General features: G+C 41.1%; 1 protein-coding gene and 1 non-coding gene across 6 annotated transcripts in view; one reads left to right on the plus strand and one right to left on the minus strand.

Annotated features, from left to right (window-relative positions):
• Positions 1-14,170, plus strand: part of GRIN2B (glutamate ionotropic receptor NMDA type subunit 2B) — a 511,855-nt gene that overhangs the window by 428,317 nt on the left and 69,368 nt on the right. The window lies entirely within an intron of this gene.
• On the minus strand, positions 6,268-6,376 carry LOC119543573. Its single transcript, XR_005218639.1, has one exon. It is a non-coding gene; the product is annotated as a U6 spliceosomal RNA (small nuclear RNA).

Consider the following 14,170-nt stretch of genomic DNA (forward strand, 5'->3'; position numbering starts at 1 on the left):
GCCCACCCTAAGATAGGCATCATTAGCATCAATTTACAGATGAGGAAAGTCATGTAAGGTTAAGTGAATTGACCAAAAGTCACAGAAATAGGAAGTGATAGGATTTTGGTTCAGGGAGAGCTGACACCAAAACCTGTATCTGCCACATTACACTGCACTGCTGTAGCCCCATCTTCTTTGTTGGACACAGGAAGGAGGGGGATGCTTCTAGAGGCAACGGCCTGAGGCGGCAAAATCCAGTAAAGCCCCTACCATAGGGCCCCTCTCTGGTCTGGCTTCTCAGATTGTTAAGATGTGATTATGGGGCTCAGGCCAGAGACCACTTTCTCTACCCAGCTGTGAGTACACAGCAACAGTGAAGAGACTTCTGTTCACCCTAACCTAGGAGTGTCTCCAGCAAGATCTCTGTTGTCTTCACTTCTTTGCCCACAGTCCTTGCACAAGGCCTGACATTGAATAGCCACTTACTTAGTGAGGGTTGACTGGATGAATTAATCAAAGAGAAATTAAGTGTTGCAGGGTGCAATATGTTCTCTCATCTAGATAGTAATTAATATACATAGTTAATCCAGCTAGAATGAAAAAGATCTCATTCTCAGGAACCTTCTCTTTAAAGGGCAGAAAAAAAAGGGAGAAGAAAATGTACCCCACTCTCTCCCTCCATCCTCATCTTAGAGGGCAAAGCAATTTACTGTTAACAAAGTACTGGTGGCAAAGAGACCATGAGTAGCTTAAGGCTAAAATCCACCTTGATATTAAATTTCCTAAATATTTAATTCTGTGAAACTCCCTCACTCATGTCCCAGCTTATCACTAGCACCACAGTGTGCTCTGCTTTAAGTATTAGCCAGTTAAGTTGCTTGCAAGAGCTGATTGCCAACAGACCCTGAGACAGCTGGGACTCAGCCTTTTTTGGACGGGGTACAAAAGAGATATTGAGCTGGGTGTCATCCTGGTACTGAAAGAAGAATGCTGTGGTTTCTAATGATGTTTCCTAGTGGCCTCAAATACAAATTGAACAAGATGGCTAACAGCACTGCGTTATGAAGGACTTTGCAGCAGAAGATCTCTGGGGCAGAACCTCTGGCGAGTGAGCCTTTTATTGCTCCCAGAAAAAAAAAAAATACTTGAACACACATGCCTTTACACAACACACCCGCCCATCACTGCAAACACACACACACACACACACACCACAGAGCGTGCAGATGTGGCTTTGACTCGGAGCACCAAGCAATTTTCTGCTTTTTCTTTTTATCCTTATAAAAGCGCGTCAAATTAATTGCGGCCAATTACGTACAAATCCCTTTCTCTCTGCCAATCAGGGCTGCTGGAACAGGCAAGAGGCACTCTCACCTGCTTCATTATGCAAATTGATATTCAAACACTGAAGAACAATGCAGCCTTCAGCACAGCAGCGATTCCAGATTGCTAATGAAGAGAGGCTGCTGCCAGAGGAGTTGCTTTAACTCTCTGATGTAAAAAGGATGAGAAGGCTTCAAGGGGAGATGGAGGCAGAGGCAAAGTCAATGAGGGTTCTCAGCACCAGGCAGGGTTACCCTGGTGCAACTCTGCCTGGACCTAGAAGGTCACTGTCAGCTCAGACACGATTCAAAGTTCAAGCAGCGTGGACAGCATAGTTTGATTCCCTCCACATCCCTCTGATCTGACAACCATAATGCATTTCGTAGCACATGATGGGCAAGCTTGGGGTCAGGTATGGCCATAAATGTACTGATACTTGGAAAACCTATGGTCACATGTAAGCTTGATCCACTAATCAAAGTGCACAAATACAATCAACATTCACAGAGGAAGAAATGAATGGACACTTATATCATATCATGAGATTAATTAATTTGAAAAAGGCTTGTGCCATTCAGTCATTCATTCATTCGGGACTACTACATGCAGAGAAAGAGTTATTTTATTTCCCCAGTAATCACAGTTGTGAGGACTTAGTTCTCTTTTGACTGCCTTACCTTATCACCTTGCCCCAGCACTTCAGAATCTCCTCTTGAATTGAAATTACAATCTTGCCTCTTAACCACCAGTCATCAAAAAATAGGCTTTTAACACAATTATGTAATTGTCAACCTGGTCCTCTCCACTGGCAGGGGTATGAGCCAGACAGACCGTCTGCACAGCAGTGAGGGACATTTCTGTGCACAGCAGTGAGGGACATTTCTGATGGGCAGCTGTGTTCTCAGTGACATGGAGCGGGGACTAAGAGGAATTTGGCATTGGGAAGGAGGGCAGTTTCCTAGGTCCTCCTGAAATAAAGTCTTCATGATGCAACTTCACTTTTCAGTTGGAAGTGTTATGGAATTACGCATGTTCCAGAATAAGTCCCACAAACTGTAGGAAAGTAGGGACTGTCAGGTTTAGAGGCCCTGGTGGGGAGCTTGGGAGAGCACAATGGCCCAGGAAGCAGGGTGTAGGTATGGAAAGTGAAGTACAGTGGCTAGCCCTGAACCCAAGCAACAGAATTTGTTCCCCTTTACTCCTGTACTTCTTCACCCACCACCACCGTATTCCCAGATTCCCCACCCTTGTCTTCCTACAGCAGCCTGACTCGCCTAATTTCCTCCACTGGATTGTAATTTCTTTGAGGCAACAACAGTTACTCCAATAGTTCTGTCTCTTCAGCACCTGGGATAGTACCTGGCACCTCAGAGAAGTTTGCTAAATGGATGAATGTTCCCAGAAAATAGGCTAATAATATTAACACTAAAGGTTTGCTCTCTCATTTATTAAATTGCCACTAATGAGCTAACCATTTACCATATTGTTTCTCTATGGGAAAGTATTTCTGTTTCTGAACAGCAAATTTATAAATGAACTAGTGTGGACCACATGTTTATAGGTTGGAGTCTGCCTGTTAAAAATTGCATTCAAAGCCAAAAAATAAATTAACCTCTGTATTATGTGTTTTTTTGTAATGTTAAAACCATGGCCCCCATCTGTGGTAATCATTATATAGATCACATCAAGTTTCAATCTCACAGGCCTCAGTCACTAATAACCATTCGGTTGCATGCCCTGGACTACCAACCTTTATATTTTTGTCTCATTTACTTCTCTCCCAAAACTTTTAAGTAGATGTTATCTCTACTTTACTAAAAAGAAAACTAAGACTCTGTCACTAAGACACTCTGTGACCTGGCTGAGTAGCTAAATCTCTCTGTGCCTCAGTATCCTAATTTATAAAATGGGGATAAAAATGTTACTTACCTCATAGCTGTCACACTGATGAAGTGAGGTGATACCTGTAAAGTGCTTAGAACAGTACCTCACGTACTAAACCCTCAATGTGTGTCAGTGCTTTGATCCTGTGGCAGATCCTTCCCATGAATCCCATGCTGTTTCCAGTAGATGATTAGCTCATGCCTTGAAAGCCACAGACCAACTGCTACTAGCCAGCCTAGAGCACCCCTCACAGTCCTTCCTTTACCCTCCCTGCCTCTAGCACTTGGCTGTTTCAGGGAGATACTGGGTGGGGGTGGGGTGAGTGGAGGGCAGGTAATATGTCAGGACTGGAAAGGGGTGAAGGGAGAACAAGGAGGTCACTCTGCAGTGCTTAGACTCCCTGGAAATGGCTGTGGATCACAAGATGCCTGGAAAGGGGCATCTGCCATGGGCTGAGAGGTGCCCAGTACCTCTTTACAGCCACCCTCATGGGTCTTTTGAGTGGAAGCCCCCAGCAGCTTCCTAAGTGCATCATGAGAGCTCAGTGAATGTTTTCTGAATTTGTATCTGTAGCCCATCACTGTGATACAAAGCAATAACTTTAAATGTGATTCTGTTTGACTGTGGACCCTGCCCCAGATAAACTGTTTCTTGCAGGAGTAGACATAGTACAAAACGGGGTCTCTCACAGGGTCTTCCCTGGATGCATGGTCTGTTCTGCAAAAGAATTGTCTGTCCTTCCAGATTCTCAGAAAAAGCGAACCTAATTTGTACCACCTCGAGCTCTCTTGGAACTTAGGGAAGAGCCTTAGCTTCACTGTCAACTATTGATGACACCAGAGAATTTATAACATTCTTGGTTTCTAATTAATATTCATTTTGACTAGTTAATTTTGCAATAGAAGTTATATTCTTATTGTTATATCCAGTTGCTATTCTGTCAATTATAATCTTCCACTAATGAAATAAATACTGACTCCCTAATGGCCACTGACCATTTGGAAAATTCACCGAATGTTAAGTTGGATGTGGGTTTGGGAGAGCCAGAGACTTAGTGGTTTCAGTCATGGAAGCTCCTCTACCCCACAGAGCTTTCTTCCCATCTTTGTTTTTTTTTCTTCCCATCTTCTATACCACCTGGGATCTCTTCTGGCCAATTCATAGTTAACTTGTGGTCCCTATTGATGTGTCTTATCCTATGTGTCTGTGTGATGCGTCTAGAAAGTAATGAGGTTCTCTAAGGGATGGAAATCAGTTCCCTTACTCTTCAGTCTCACTATCTACTCTTCATTTATTCATTCAGCAGACAGATCCTAAATATCTATTATATACCACTTACTGGCACAGGGTATAGGAATATCAGAGCAACTCCGTGTAAGCACTTTACCTCTAGGCCTTTTGTCAGCATTGAGCTTCATGTCCAACAACACAGTCAATCTCAGGAGTCCTTAGCAGCTGCCACCCTGCCCCTGGCTAAGGCTGGGGCCCTGAAACAAGGGCCTGTAACTGTGCTGCTTCATCTCAGAAAGTCTATCCAGAAACCCCTCCTACTTTTTGTAAGAACTTTATTCAATCTAGATTCTGCCTTCTCCCAGAATCCTGCACCTCCCCTCAGTTTTTTTCATCTTAAAATGACTTTATTTCATCTTCATTCCTGAAAGATATTTTTATAGGATACAGAATTCTGGGCATACAGGGGTATTTTTCATTCAGTCTTTACAAATCTTGTGCCACTTCCTTGTATCCTTCATGGTTTCTGATGAGAAATCCACCATCATTCTAATATCTATACCTCTATTTATTTTATTTTTTTCAATTATTTTTTTATTGTAGCATATAGCATATATACATGGAAATGACAACTTTCCAAATGAACTTTAACAAGTAGTTAGCAAATTTCAAAGAATATTATGGATTACAGTTCCGTAGTTTCAGTTATTTCCTTATTGTGAATACAACATTTATACAAAAAAAAAATATCTTTCTAAGTATGATTTAACAAGTTATATAGGAAATTTCCAAAGTTGTTATGAATTACAATACCATAGTTTCAGTTATTTCCTTATTGTGAAATATAACTGTGCCAGTTTGAATGTATTGTGTCCCCCAAATGCCATTATCTTTGATGTAGTCTTGTGGGGCAGAGGTTTTGGTGCTGATTAGATTTGCTTGGAATGTGCCCCACCCAGCTGTGGGTGATGACTCTGATGAGATATTCCCATGGAGGCGTGGCCCCGCCCATTCAGGGTGAGCCTTGATCAGTGGAGCCATATAAATGAGCTGACTCAAAGAGAGGGAACTCAGTGCAGCTGTGAGTGACGTTTTGAAGAGGAGCAAGCTTGCTAGAGAGGAATGTCCTGGGAGAAAGCCATTTTGAAACCAGAACTTTGGAGCAGATGCCAGCCACGTGCCTTCCCAGCTAACAGAGGTTTTCCGGATGCCATTGGCCATCCTACAGTGAAGGTACCCAATTACTGATGTGTTACCTTGGACACTTTATGGCCTTAAGACTGTAACTGTGTAGCCAAATAAACCCCCTTTTTATAAAAGCCAATCCTTCTCTGGTGTTTTGCATTCCGCAGCATTAGCAAACTAGAACAATAACATATACAAAAGGATTCTATGGGTTACAGTTCCATCATTTCAGTTATTTCCTTCTAGCTATTCTAATACCCCAGCAACTAAGAAAATGAAAATTAGATAGAGATTCAGTATCATCATCCTTTATTAAATTCTATCTTGTCTGTTTCTATCCCTTCCTCTAGTTTATTTTTTTGTTTTTTTATTTTTGTTTTTTTAATGCAATTTTATTGAGATATATTCACATAATACCGTCATTCAAAGTGTACAATCAGTTGTTCACAGTATCATCATATAGTTGTGCATTCATCACCACAGTCAATCTTTGAACATTTTCATTACTCCAAAAAATAAAATAAAAATTAAACTAAACATGAACATCCCAAACATCCCCTTTCCCTCCTGCCCCCATTGTTCATTTACTTTTTTTTTATTTTGAAATAAATTCAAAGTTATAGGAACAGTTGCAAAAACAATACTAACCCCATATACAGAAAAAAAAATATGGAACGCTTCACGAATTTGCATGTCATCCTTGCGCACGGACCATGCTAATCTTCTCTGTATCGTTCCAATTTTAGTATATGTGCCGCTGAAGCAAGGACACCCCCTCAGTTCTTTGGATTAATGAAAGCCATCTATCTGGCTTTGTATTTAAGTTATTACATTCTCTGCACTTAGCATAATGCCTAGCACAGGGTAGCAGTTGATTCAACAATTGTTGTTTGGAGGGTTACTAGTCTGCCTGTGGGTAGGATTGACAGATATAGGAAATAAAATACAGGGCATTCTGTATATGAATTTCAAATAATCAGCAGATAAGTTTTTTGTATATGTATGTCCCAAAATTGTATACCCTACCTGTGCTATACAATGCCAGTCTCAGAGTTCCAGTGAGAGAGACAACACTTACACAGTACTTAGAACGCAGGTTAGCAAGTACAGCGACAAAGGAATTTCTTCGGGTGCTCCTTTTCAGGGTTAAATGAACCCTTTTAACCTTTTACTACAGGGATTGTTCCCCTCACCTTTAATCATTCTCTGAACCTTCTCAATATTTCTACTGTGAGTTATAGAGGATTGCACACTGTGGTCATAAAGCCCTCCTACTGCTGCACATTGGGCCTTACATCCATTCCACAGCCCACATTCCACAATAGCACATTGCTCTTCAGCCTCCTGTTATAAGCTCCCTACTGAGATAGCATTGCTACACAGATGCATTTCTGACACTTGCATCTTTGTGGCCCACTAAGGCGCCATGATCTTTGTTAACCATGCTTTTGACAAAGCCAATTCCTGTCCTTTCTTGCTGTGGTGCAGTGGTTTTATATCCTGTGAGTTATTTTTTATGCTTCCTAATTGAATTCATCCATTTAATATCCCCTTTCACCATGCCAGACTTATTGTTTTGATGTTTAATTCTGTTTCCCAAGTGGCCAGCCATCCAATCCAATTTGGTGTCATCTAGATTTGAAGAGCAAGTTTTCCATCCTATTATCTAAGTTGTTAAAGAAAATAAGACCCTTCTCTCTGTGTTTACTAAGATACTCTACACTCCCAACTCACCAAATGCCCAAGCTCCTGTAGCATTAAAGAGAAACTTCTTTCTTTATAGCTAACTTTGGCCTGGTATATAGACTTACTTCCTTTCAGTCAGTTGCCTTCCAATCTGGAATTTCACAAATAATCTTCAAGTCAGTTTACTTCTCTAAAACCTGTTGTAAAAGGGAACATGATACATGCACTCAGAGCCATTAAAAGAATCCAGTGTCATAGAATCATCATGGCACTCCACAAGAAACATTTAAGTAACTTCCTGAGAGGTAGCTGAGAAAATAAACCTTGTTATTGACCATGTTTCCCTCTAATTATGTCTACTCAGACAAGGATTTTAAAAGTGTAAATGTGAATTGGATACATCTAGATTATTTTCCCAAATTTATGTTGCAGTTCACAGGCAACTTATCCTGCCAGTAATCCTATCCTTTAAACCCATTTGCTTATTCTAGAAAAAGTCTCTTGTCTGAGTCTTGGATGAAACACACTTTGGGTTTCATTTTAAGTGGAAAATTAAATGTCAATATGTTAATCTGATGCAAAACTGAAGTTGTTCCTCTGAAAATTCATATCAGACCAAGCCAGTGGATCCACATTCAAAGAGGAAAGGGCTTCCAGATGTTAATTTGTTAGAGACAAGAATTTCCAGGGAATGGTGACAACATTGTGTCTGAGCCCAGGCTACCCTGTAGGCAGGCCACTAGATGAGTATCTGATCTAAAGTCCAGAAGAGACCCTGAAATAAGTTTATTCTTTACTGTCTATTCTTCTTTTTTTACATTCATGGTATTATATGTTATATGATAACCACATCAATTTTTGACACATATATCATGTGTCTCTCCCTAATAGACTGTAACCTTAATAAGGGCAATAATTTTTGTCTGTTTTGTTCACTGATGTAGCCACAGTAACTTTAATAGAGCCTGACACATATGGGTGTTCAAATATTTGTTTAAGAATGAATTAATCAATCATTTAGCCAGTGAATGGATGAATGAGAAGATAGTTACATAATGCATATGGTGTGTATCGTATAAGCCAATACTTTCCTCTCTTTATTAGCCATTTGAATTTGAGAAACAGTGGGAGAGAGTTTCATAATTGATGGATGGGGGAGAAGGAAGAGAGGATAATGAAAATAAGAAATACCTGACACTTACAGTCCCAGGTAAAATTTGCTCACCTTGTATCTTCTGCTTCTATCAAACCATCTGAACCTCACAGGTATTTAAGAAGAGAATGGAATAAATGAAGAGCTGTACTACCTTGGTGGCTTGCCAGATCTTAAATTTTAAAGTTATTTCAGGACTTATTTGGCAAGATATTTACTCCTCATCCCTGATATGAGAACAGCAGCACAGCAGGCCCCTCCATGTCCCCATGTCTTCAGCCTGCATCAGCCTCTAAATAGTGAGACCTCAGCTTCTCCATCAGCCAAGTGTTCATGGCAGTGCTTTCTATTTTCCTAGCGCTTGTTTAACAAAAGGTATCAACCCTGAAATAACCATACCAGTTCTACTTTCTTCTTTTCCCAGGAAAAAGATAACAAAACAAGCTTTTATAAAGGAATTATTAAAAGTAAAGACAATGTCTAGGATTTTCCTGAAATAAGTACATATTAAATATAATCTATTTTTATTTGTTTTTTATTTTTTAGTAGAGATGTTGTAGGTTTACAGAAAAATCAAGCAAAGATTATTACCCCTTCCTCCCAATTAACATTAGTGCATTAGTGGGGTACATTACAATTTATGAAAGAATATCATTATAATTGTACCATTAACTGTAGTCCATGGTTTACATGAGGGTTCAGTTTTTGTGTAAATATAGTCTCTTAGGTCATCTGTGATCTTTTGTATCTAAATTGCTGCATAGTGTCCACATCCCTGTATCATGATGCACAGAGGTGTGCATTGAATGTGTTTGAATACATGATAACCCTAAAGTGGAATGTGAATTACTATAACTTAGATTATCTTCAACAACAAGGTGAAAGTAAAAGTCAACTGGAAAAATTAAATTCCATTCCTCTGCCAGTATGATTATTGATATTCCACATTTATAATAGCCACATTATATTAATTATGTTAATACTGTAATCGGAGGTCCATTCCCATTAGCCCTGAAGGACTGGGGCATAGAAGCTTCTGCCTCATCCTGCCATTGACTCTGTAGCACTGTGCCTGGCACGGAGCAGACACCCAATGTGTGCGTGTGGAGTAAGGAAGGAGGGGAGGGAGGGGACAGGAAGAGGGTACAGACGCTTGGTCTTGGACAGGTAATAGACTGCCCCAGGCCTCTCTTTCCTCCACTGTACAGCAAGCAAGTCACTCAATCAGCATTTCTCAAGCCAAATTTCACAGCCCACGAGTGTTCTGGGAGACATAATGGATTTTCTTTATAAAAATAAAACCCATGGAAAAATAGGGAAAATGCCTGTCAAGGTTAAATGAGTTTCTTTACCAAAAGACTTGTCAGAGACCTCTCCTGTGGAGGTCCATTGTGAATCCCAGAAGGGGAAACAGTGTGCACGGCGGGATCATAAGGCTCCCTCCCACTGCTGACATTCCATAAACTGGAACGTCCCCCATGTATGGCTGGCTTTACTGACCAAAGCAAGAAGTTCTGCTGTGCTATAAATGGGTCACCATGTGACAGTGTGTGCACATGCTGGCATTTCCATTTCTCAGTTTGGAATTAACTGATTTGATCAATTGCCAGGAGAGCAGAGGTGTGCCTATCTCCCTGGCTTGCATCTCCCTGGATCGCCTCTCCCTGGATCCTCACTTTTCCCAGCCCCTGTGTGACTCAGACCTCTTGGCAAGCCTACCCTCACCCCCACCCCAGCTTAGTGACTCTGAAGATGTTGACACTGTGTTAGGAACCTCTGGTCATCATACTAACAGCCAAAGCACCCTAAATTCCAGTGGGATGTCTTGCATATGGAAATCTTGGAAATAACCTTCAGTATTCTCCCCCCCTCCACCTACCCCCCAAATGTGTATGAACTGCTGAGGCTTCTAGTGCGGCTCCGGAAGTCCAGTTTCCATGGTGAATCCACCTGCATCTTTTACTTCTTTAAAGACTATCTTTCTTTGCTAGCACTCACAGCTTTTATATAAAATAGCTGGCTCTGTCCTCTGCACTCTCCAGATCCATCTGCCTGAGAGCAGGTTGAAGGAGCGCGACCAAGGCCACCCAGGAGACACTGGTCACACACAGGATGACTTAAGAATAAAACTCAAATGCCTCTGTCTTCACACCTCTGTTTCAGTCCATCTCCTGTTATCATAATTATCTCCAACTCTGTCACGTTTTGGTGCCAAAGAAATATTCATATGCATTTTCAAGTCCTAAATTGACAAGCTCTTATGGTATCTCAGATCTGTTATATTTTTTGAAGGAAAAATGGGAAGGGTGCAAGGTAAGCTGTCCTCAGCTGGCACAAGGGCAAGTTAACTCCTTATTCCCCAGGGATGCTAGAACAGGAGTCTACCTGAGGAATAATCATGCTCAACTTGGTGTTGCCAGTAAGGAGTGCACTTTGAATGACTTTTTACACGATAACTGTAACCACCTGTGTGCTAGTCCATTCATTCATTCATTCATTCATTTGCTCATTCACTTATTTTGAGAGCCTACTAAGTGCCAGGTACTGTTCTGGGTACAGGAGATAAAACAGTGATCAAAACAGACAAAATCTTGTCCATTGTATTGATAACATTCTAAAGGAGGGAGGGCAGAAAACAAATTAAAAAGTCAATTATATGCAACGTTAGGTGCTATGGAGAAAAATACAGCAGAGATGGGGGATAGCAAAGTGTTGGGCAGGAGAGCTGCTGTTTTAAATTGGATGGTGAGGGAAGGCCTCTGTGAAATGATTGTTGATCTAACCTGAAGTTAGTGAGGGAGTACAGATGTGGAATATCTGGGGCTTTCTGGGCAGAGAGAAGAGAACTCAAGGGCAGGAGCTTGCCTGGTGTGTTTAGGAATGGCAAGGAGGCTGGCTTGGCTGCTGGGGAATGGGCAAGGAGATGAGATAGGGATGAGGTTGACTCAGCTGCCGCCTCTCCTTCATTCTTTTGAATATATAGGCAGACTTGGGTTCTTTCATGGCTTCCATTTTAATGTTTGTTTGATTTATTCTTCCCATTATAGTCCCCTGAAAATAGTCCAAGACTTTAGTCGTTTTCTGGTCAATCTCCCTTCTGCAGCCTCTCTGGTTCTTCAAGCCATATTGCTTTAACTGAATAATTACGCCCAAGCACTGTGGTGTGCACGTCCGGTCCTTCCTCAGCTTGATCCTTTGGTGTGCTCTATTGTACGGCTTCCACCGACTGCTCTAACTTAGCATTCCTTGTTTACGTGTATGCACATTCCTACCAACTGCAGTTAAAGCAGTGTGCTCAAGTCCCGCTGCATCTTGGCTTTTTTGCCTATTTAAATCTCAGTTGGTCTGTGGAAGTCAGCTCCATCTTGCCCTCCTCTGTATAACTTCCTCCACTCCACCCCCTCAGGATGATCTCTGCTCCCTCTAAACTTCCATAGCCATTACTTTCCTTACCTCCTGTTTGGAGCTTGACATACTCGTTTAGTCATTGTTCTTTTTAGTCTATACAGGTTTGCTGAGCATCTTTTCGATGAGTGTAGAACTTTGTGATGTGTTTTGTGGTTAATGATGAGAACCCTTATTCTGCTAGTTTCTAGCTATGTGGCTTTAGTCAAATTACTAAGCTCTCCATGTGTCTGTTTCCTTGTCTGTTAAATAAGAGGATAATAGTACTTATCTCCTAAAGTTGATGGGAAGACTAAATGAGTTACTATATGTAAATTGTGTACACATAGTAAGGGCTAAAGAAGTGTTAACAGCTGCTGTCATTATATTATTTTTATTATCCCTTATGAAACTTTATAGTAGAAATTGTATCTGTTCCCTCGTGGATCCTCATTTTCAAAGCTCAGTGGCTTATATATGGGTTATACCCATTAAATGTATGTTGGTGATGATATCTGATGGCCAGGCACAGGACTTTGCCAGACACCTAAGACTTCAGGGTACAGGTTATGACAGAAAAGTAATGACCTTAATAAAACCATTTCCTTGGCTCTACCAGCTCAGGGACCAAACCTCAGCTAGCAAACATGCACTATAATGTCACTTTCTGACATTAGGAGATATTTTAGGAAATATTTATTAAGGCTTATGTTCCAGTTTGCTAATGCTGCCATTATGCAAAATACCAGAAATGAATTGGCTTTTATATAGGAGGTTTATTTGGTTACGAAGTTACAGTCTAAAGGCCATAAAAATGTCTAAATGAAGGCTTCAACGCAAGTATACTTTCAGAGAAGGAAGGCCAATGGCATCTGGAAAAGCTCTGTCAGCTGGGAAGGCACGTGGTTGGTGTCTGCTAATCCCAGCTTGTGTTCCAGCTCACCCTCAACTCCTGTGCCATCTTCAAAGTGTCTCTCTTGGCTCCTTCTGTCTGTGAACACTTTTACAGGACTCCAGTGATTCAATTAAGACCCAGCCTGAATGGGTGGAGTAACACCTCCATGGAAATTATCCAATCAAAAGTATTGCCCACAGTTGATTGAGTCACATCTCCATGAACACACTCAAAGGTTTCCAACCTAATCAACACTAATCTGTCTGCCCCCACAAGATTGCATCAAAGCACATGGAGTTTTGGGGGACATAATACATCCAAACTGGCACAGCTTATATATTCAAATTTTACAAAATCAAGAATAAATTACTTCTTTATTATTTTAAGACCTTCATTGTGAGGAAAACTGATAATTAACTCAATTCCAGAAATCTGAAGCACTGGTATTATATTTTCTGCATGTTCTTGTTTGGGCCACAGCAGGAGGGTGGGTACAGGGACTATCCTAGGACCCCCAGCTCCACACCAAGTTCAGAGAGGCCAAGGGCTCCTTATACAGCCACACAGAGCCCACACAGAGCAGTGAAGATGTGCTCAGGAGCACTGAAGACATGCTCAGGAGCACTGGTGTAGCCAGAGGCAGGGGAAGGACAAACTTCCCAGCTTTCTCACATGCACATCCACGTTTCTCCACATGCAACCTTAAGTGTGTTTGCCTCTCTGGACAACTGTGACACTGATAATAATAAGAGGAGAAAGAGCAGAAATGACTCATGCGTTCAGTGCTTACTGTACGTTAGCTCACTTTCTTGTGGCAGCAAAAAGGCATCAGGTTCTCCAGGGGCCCAGGAAGAGAACTGGACTAATTTTGGTGCTTTTATTATATATTTTTATCTTCCCACTACATCCTCTAACTTTATTCTCACAATTCAGACACCTGCTTTGAATGAATTTGAATATTCTCTCCAAAGAATAATTTACAATGAAATATAAATTTTTTTTCTCCCATCTCTATCTCAGATTCTAACTTGCATGAGGGTGGAAAGTCTGACTTTCTAATCCGTCCCTATATCCACAGCCAGCTTGTTCCATGGCAGGGTACCGGGTGGCTTTCCTCGACCCGATGTTTTGGAATGAAGGATTTGTGATGGGATGCTATACCTTCTGTCTCCTTTTGGGACATCACTAAAATTCCGTTTCAAAGTTAAGTGAGTTTTTATTAAGTCACAGTTAATAAGTGGTAGAGGTCAGATTTGAACTTAGATCTTTTCTTTTGAGCTCGTATCTCATGTGCATAATTATTGTTTTATCAGTATATTGTCCTTTCAACGTAAGGACCAATTACCTCCTCTTCATATCTGCCTCAACATTTATGGACCATGGAAAAGTGAAGGAGGTCCTACCTTCAGAAAGTCACCTCTTGGTGTTTTTCCCCTCTTTAGGCATAG

The sequence above is a fragment of the Choloepus didactylus genome, chromosome 8 (assembly GCF_015220235.1).
Source record: "Choloepus didactylus isolate mChoDid1 chromosome 8, mChoDid1.pri, whole genome shotgun sequence".
Taxonomy (NCBI): Eukaryota; Metazoa; Chordata; class Mammalia; order Pilosa; family Megalonychidae; genus Choloepus; species Choloepus didactylus.